This window comes from Palaemon carinicauda, chromosome 6 (assembly GCF_036898095.1).
Source record: "Palaemon carinicauda isolate YSFRI2023 chromosome 6, ASM3689809v2, whole genome shotgun sequence".
Lineage (NCBI taxonomy): Eukaryota > Metazoa > Arthropoda > Malacostraca > Decapoda > Palaemonidae > Palaemon > Palaemon carinicauda.
In genome coordinates, this window is record NC_090730.1 from 169328626 (window position 1) to 169335329 (window position 6704).

Genomic DNA, 6704 nt, shown 5'->3' on the forward strand with positions numbered 1-6704 from the left:
TCGCTAAAAGAAATTGACTATAGTAGTCCATTTGCACACTACATTGTATTTGAGAGAATATCCAGTACTCTGCCATACATAAGGTAGTTTACAATGAGATTGAATAATGACATTATATTATACAGATTTTATTGCTTCTCTTCATCCTCAGTTTTTAGAGGTACTCTGTAATTTATAAAAATGCCCAAGGGGTAAAGAAAAGTGTGGGAACCTCTGATATAATATAATGAATTAAATAGCTTATGCGCTATCCAAACTTAATGCTCAAGTATTATGTGTACGTATATTTTACCAAAGCGTGTCTATATTCCAAACGTATAATAATATGTATAATTGTTTTTATATTTATGGAAATGGTTCTATTCGGTATTTATTGATATATAGTTTATTCAAGGGTATGCAACATCTATATGAATCAACTTTCTTCGTCTCTCTCTCTCTCCTCTCTCTCTCTCTCTCTCTCTCTCTCTCTCTCTCCTTTTTTTTTGGGGGGGGGGGGGGGGGGTCGCCAAACTATTGAAAGTATTTTGCTGGAAAAATCTTACAGATAACGCTTCATGAGAAATAAGATTTAATCCGAGGCTTATATTGGAAGTACGATGAACGATTATACATGAATAACATCCTAAAAATTGAATATGAATGCAAAGAGAAAAACCAATTATTTGTATGCAAAGAGAAAAACAAATATCATCTGATTGCAAAGAGAAAAAATATTTTCTGTTTGCAAAGAGAAAATATATATCATCTGATTGCAGTGGGAAAAATAATTATCATCTGATTGCAAAGAGAAAAACCAATTATCTGATTGGTAAGATAAAAAACAATTATCATCTGTTTGCAAAGAGAAAAAACAATTATTATCTGATTGCAAGAGAAAAAATTATCATCTGATTGCAAAGAGAAAACTATTATTATTTGTCTGCAAGGAGAATAACAATTATCACCTGTTTGCAAAGAGAAAAACAATTATCATCTGTTTGCAAAGAGAAATTCAATAATTATCTGATTGCAAAGAGAAAAACTATTATCATCTGTTTGCAAAGTGAAAATCAATAATTATGTGATTGCAAAGAGAAAAACTTTTATCATCTGTTTGCAAAGATAAAAACAATTACCATCTGTTTGCAAAGATAGAAAAAATTATCATCTAATTGCAAAGAGTAAAACAATTATCATCTGAATAAAGAGAATAATATCATCTTAATGCAAAGAGAAAAACAATTATCATGTAAATGAAAATGAAAACAATTTTTATGTAAATGAAAATAACTATTTTTATGTAAATGAAAATAAAAACAAATATCATTAAATGCAAATAAAAAAAATGATTATCTGAATGCGAAGAGAAAAACAATTATCATGTAAATGAAAATAGAATTAATTTTCATGTAAATGAAATATAAATAATTTTCATATAAATGAAAATAAAAACAATTATTAAATGCAGAGAATAAAATGATCATTTGAATGCAAAGTGAAAAACAATTATCATGTAAATGAAAATAAAAATAATTTTCATGTAAATGAAAATAAAAACAATTATTAAATGCAGAGAAAAATAATGATCATCTGAATGCAAAAAGAAAAACAATTATCATCTGAATGCAGAGACAAAAACAATATTTAAATGCAAAGTGAAAAACAATTATCACTCGAATGCAAAGAGAAAAACAGAATAGCATATTCGGTGTTAATGAAGAAGTCCACCCAGCTTTAAAGGCTCAGTGAAAGGACAAATTTCAACGTTATTTCGAGAGGATTTAGTTTCTCTTGTCCTTGCTTAGTGGCTGAATCTTACTGAAGCCTACCATTTGTAAAAGGAATTTGATGGTATTTTTTAGGCGAAATTGCAGTCGAGTGCCATCTATTGTAGGTTTTGTGAAGTTATCAAGTCCCATGTTTTGTTTATTATTTTTATTCATTATCAAAAATTCATCGACATTGTTCTAGTACTGTATGCGGCTATTATTTTTATCCATATTATTATTAGAAATTCATTGAAATTGTTCAAACACTGTTTGCGGCTATTATTTTTATTCTTATTATTATTAAAAATTCATTGAAATTGTTCAAACACTGTTTGCGGCTATTATTTTTATTCTTATTATTATTAAAAATTCATAGACATTGTTCGAGTACTGTATGCGGCTATTATTTTTATTCGTATTATTATTAAAAATTCATAGAATTTGTTCAAGTACTGTATGCGGCTATTATTTTTATTCTTATTATTATTAAAAATTCATTGAAATTATTCAAGCACTGTATGCGGCTATTATTTTTATTCTTATTATTATTAAAAATTCATTGAAATTATTCAAGCACTGTATGCGGCTATTATTTTTATTCTTATTATTATTAAAAATTCATTGAAATTGTTCAAGCACTGTATGCGGCTATTATTTTTATTCATATTATTATTAAAAATTCATTGAAATTTTTCAAGTACTGTATGCGGCTATTATTTTTATTCTTATTATTATTAAAAATTCATTGAAATTTTTCAAGTTCTGTATGATGCCATTATTTTTATTCGTATTATTATCAGAAATTCCTCGATATTTTTAAGTATGCTGCTTGTCAAGGCAAATTATAATAATAGTAATTATGATGTCCAAATACTGAACCTGACTATTTTAAAGGTATTATGGTAAATTTCGCCTCAAATAATTACGAAAAAACAAAAACAAAATATAGTTTAAGACACCGAAGAATTTAAAAGAAGGTTACATATGAAAATCATCTTTTTCTTGGTGACTTGGAAGACCAAAGAGCAAGAAAAGAGGAACATCGTTGATAGAACTAAGGTTATCGGAGTATTAAACCTAATGATGACTTCAGAAGTAGACGAGATATATATATATATATATATATATATAGAAAGCATACAGTGAATAAATCTAAATGATCTTTCATTTCATATTCATACTGTTTTTTCGTTTAATGGAATATTTTATCGCACTAAGAACAATATCTTTATTATTATTATTATTATTATTATTATTATTATTATTATTATTATTATTATTACCTAAGTTGCAACCCTAGTTGGAAAAGCTAGGTGCCATAAGCCCAAGGGCTCCAACAGGGAAAAATAGTCCTGTGAGGAAAGGAAACACGCAAATAAATAAACTACAAGAGAAGTAATGAACAATTAAAATAGATTATTTTAAGAACCACAAAAACATTAAAATAGATTTTTCATATATAAACTCTTAAAAACCCCAAAATGAAAAATTAGAGGAACAGAACTATGATAGAATACTTTGCCCGAGTCAAGGTCCTGACGATGTTATTGCTTTTTTTTTTTTTTTTTAAGATATCGGTATATTTTCGATTGCAATATCTTAAAAATATGATAAAGTAAATAAAACCTCAAGGCAACGATGCAGGGAGGCCCTAAGAAAAAAAAAATGAAAGTTGTAACTGAATAAAATATTTTCCAAAGGTAAAATGTAGTTTTATTTACATTGACTGTGTGATAGAACTCGTTCTTAATGGGTCTCTCCAACACTAAGCCCCTTCAGATGACGTAGGTGCGCAGAAGAGGCTTAAAATCGGTACGCTGTCTGGCTGACCTGGTATATCTGGACCGTGGCCCGAGTGTACCCTCAGGTAAGAGATTTCTGACCTAACTCTATAGCTTTCCTTCTTCTTCTCCCCTCCCCCCATAATCCCTACATTAAGGGGTCAGTTTCCTGCTTGGGGATTCCTGCTAGGAGGATTAATACTATTTTTCCTCCAAGGTTTCCTGATACGCCCTCTCCATATCATCCTTCATCTTATCTCGTCATCTAATTCTCTGCTTCCCTCTTGATCTTCTCCTCTTGCTTGAGGGTACACTCGGACACACTATTCTATATATTTTTCTTCCTCTTGTTATTTTGAAGTTTTTGTAGTTTATATATGAAATATTCATTTTAATGTTATTACTGTTCTTCAAATATTTCATTTCAATTGTTCATCACGTCTTGTAGCGTATTTATTTCCTTATTTCCATTCCTCACTGGGCTACATTCCCTGTTGGAGCCCTTGGGCTTATAGCATCTTGCTTTTCCAACTAGGGTTGTTGCTTAGCAAGCAATAGAATTAATAATAACAGGCTCCTCCCAAGCCCTCCTCACCCTCTCCCTCTCCCTCTATACCTTTCCTTCTTTCCTCACAAAGGAGACCACGTGACTGAATTTCTGGCCGCGCTGAAATCCATAACGGCTTCTGTTCTGTACCAGGATCGCCCAAATGACCTTGACAGAGGAGTAAACAGATTTTGGCAGAAGAGGCTACTGTTGACTTTACAGTACTTGTGGGAAATTTGTCAAAGGTCAGCGCCGCAGGGGATAGATATTATCAGAATGTTTGGATTCCATATGGGAGGAGAGTCCTTCGAGGAGTCCTTCGAGGTTTCTCTGGGTTGATCTTTATCTTTTGGGGAAGACTTAATCCTTGGCTTTGACCTAGAGCTCTTAGTTTTATGATACTTGGCAGCTTTGGTCTCCAAATTATATGGCCTATTTATTTGTTTGGTTATTTATGTATGTAGGTATATACAGTATATATATATATATATATATATGTGTGTGTGTGTGTGTGTTTATTTATTTATATATTATATATATATATGTGTGTGTGTGTGTATGTGTGTGTGTGTGTGTGTGTGTGTGTGTGTATAGCCATAAAAGGAAAAGTGAAAGGACTTTTGTAGTTTTAATACATATTTTAGACTTGTAGCTTTCGTCTATTCTACAGTCTCACACAGACACACACACACACACACATATATATATATATATATATATATATATATATATATATATATATATACAATATATATATATATACTGTATATATATATATATATTTATTTATTCATATATATACACACATATACATACATATATACACACAGAAAATTAATCTCGACCCATCACTCGATTTTGGATTGACTATAAAAATCATAAAAGAATTGAAACATTTTGTTTTACACTGCATCATCCCTATGTCAAGCATCTTAAACCACTTGACTATTCGTTGCCGAATCTTTATTCCAGATGTGGCAGCCAGTCTCATGTTAAACAACCTCCTGTCTGGAAATGGAGCCAAGCTTTTTTTTCCAGAACCTCTTTCAACCTTCTGCATGCACAATGAGTGCTGGATGAAAAGCAAGAAAATTGCTTGGAAATGTAACGGGAATGACGAGCCTTTTATTATTTAAATTTTCGTCTTTTCCCACAGTTATCCCTCCATTAAAGGGTCGGTTGCCTGATGCGCCCTCTCCGATGCCTTCTATCAAAGGCATCCTTCAACCAAAGCTCTTCTCTCCATATCATCCTTCATTTTATCTCGCCAGCTGATTCTCTTACTCCCTCTTGATCTTCTCCCCCCTAACAGGTTCCTGCCGAACCCTCCTCTCTGCCTCCCCACCATCTGTTCTCACTACATGTACACACCATCTCAGTCGTGACAATCGTATCTCATCTGTAATCTTTACTAAGCCTGCCATTCTTATTTCATCATTTTCCAATCTTTCAAGCAGTGATAATCCCTCTTCATTAACTGTTAAACTAATACACAACTTGAGAGCTGAAGTCTTATTACTACCAAAGAGATCCTCAGTTGACTTCAGAGTAGATAATGTACCTGGTTGTTGTTTAACTGTTGTAAATGAATTGTAGATTGGTTGGAGAGAGAGCCTTACCTTATTGCCTTATTTTTTGTTTGGGTTCCCCCAGGTCCCTCAGTGTGAGGCACCTCGTATATCTACCAGAGAGTTGCTAATACATCTTCCGGTGTATTTTGCATCTTCCAGTCTTGGATGGTCTGGGATGCATCTTAGGTATTTATCGAGCTGATTTTTAAATGCATCTACGCTCACTCCTGATATGTTTCTTAGATGAGCTGGCAGCACATTAAATAGTCGCTGCATTATCGATGCTGGTGCGTAGTGGATTAATGTCCTGTGCGCCTTTCTCAGTTTACCTGGAATGCTTTTTGGCACTATTAATCTACCTCGGCTTGCTCTTTCTGATACTTTAAGCTCCATGATGTTTTCAGCAATTCCTTCTATTTGCTTCCATGCTTGTATTATCATGTAGCGTTCTCTTCTCCTTTCTAGACTGTATAGTTTTAAAAATTGCAGTCTTTCCCAGTAATCAAGGTCCTTAACTTCTTCTATTCTAGCAGTATAGGACCTTTGTACACTCTCTATTTGCGCAATATCCTTTTGGTAGTGTGGGTACCATATCACATTGCAGTACTCGAGTGTACTACGCACATAAGTTTTGTAAAGCATAATCATGTGTTCAGCTTTTCTTGTTTTAAAGTGTCTGAATAACATTCCCATTTTTGCTTTACATTTAGCCAACAGTGTTGCTATTTGGTCGTTGCATAACATATTCCTATTTAAAATTACACCAAGGTCTTTAATTGCTTCCTTGTTTGTGATTGTCTCATTATTAGGTCCCTTGTATGCATACACCATTCCTTCTCTGTTTCCATGATTTATTGATTCGAATTTATCGGAGTTAAATACCATCCTATTTATCTCCGCCCATTCATATATTTTGTTTAGATCTCTTTGTAGTGAGTTCCTATCTTCATCACAAGTAATTTCTCTACTTATTCTTGTGTCATCGGCGAAACTTCTCACTACGGAGTTTTCAACATCACAGTCTATGTCTGAGATCATAATAACAAATAGCAGT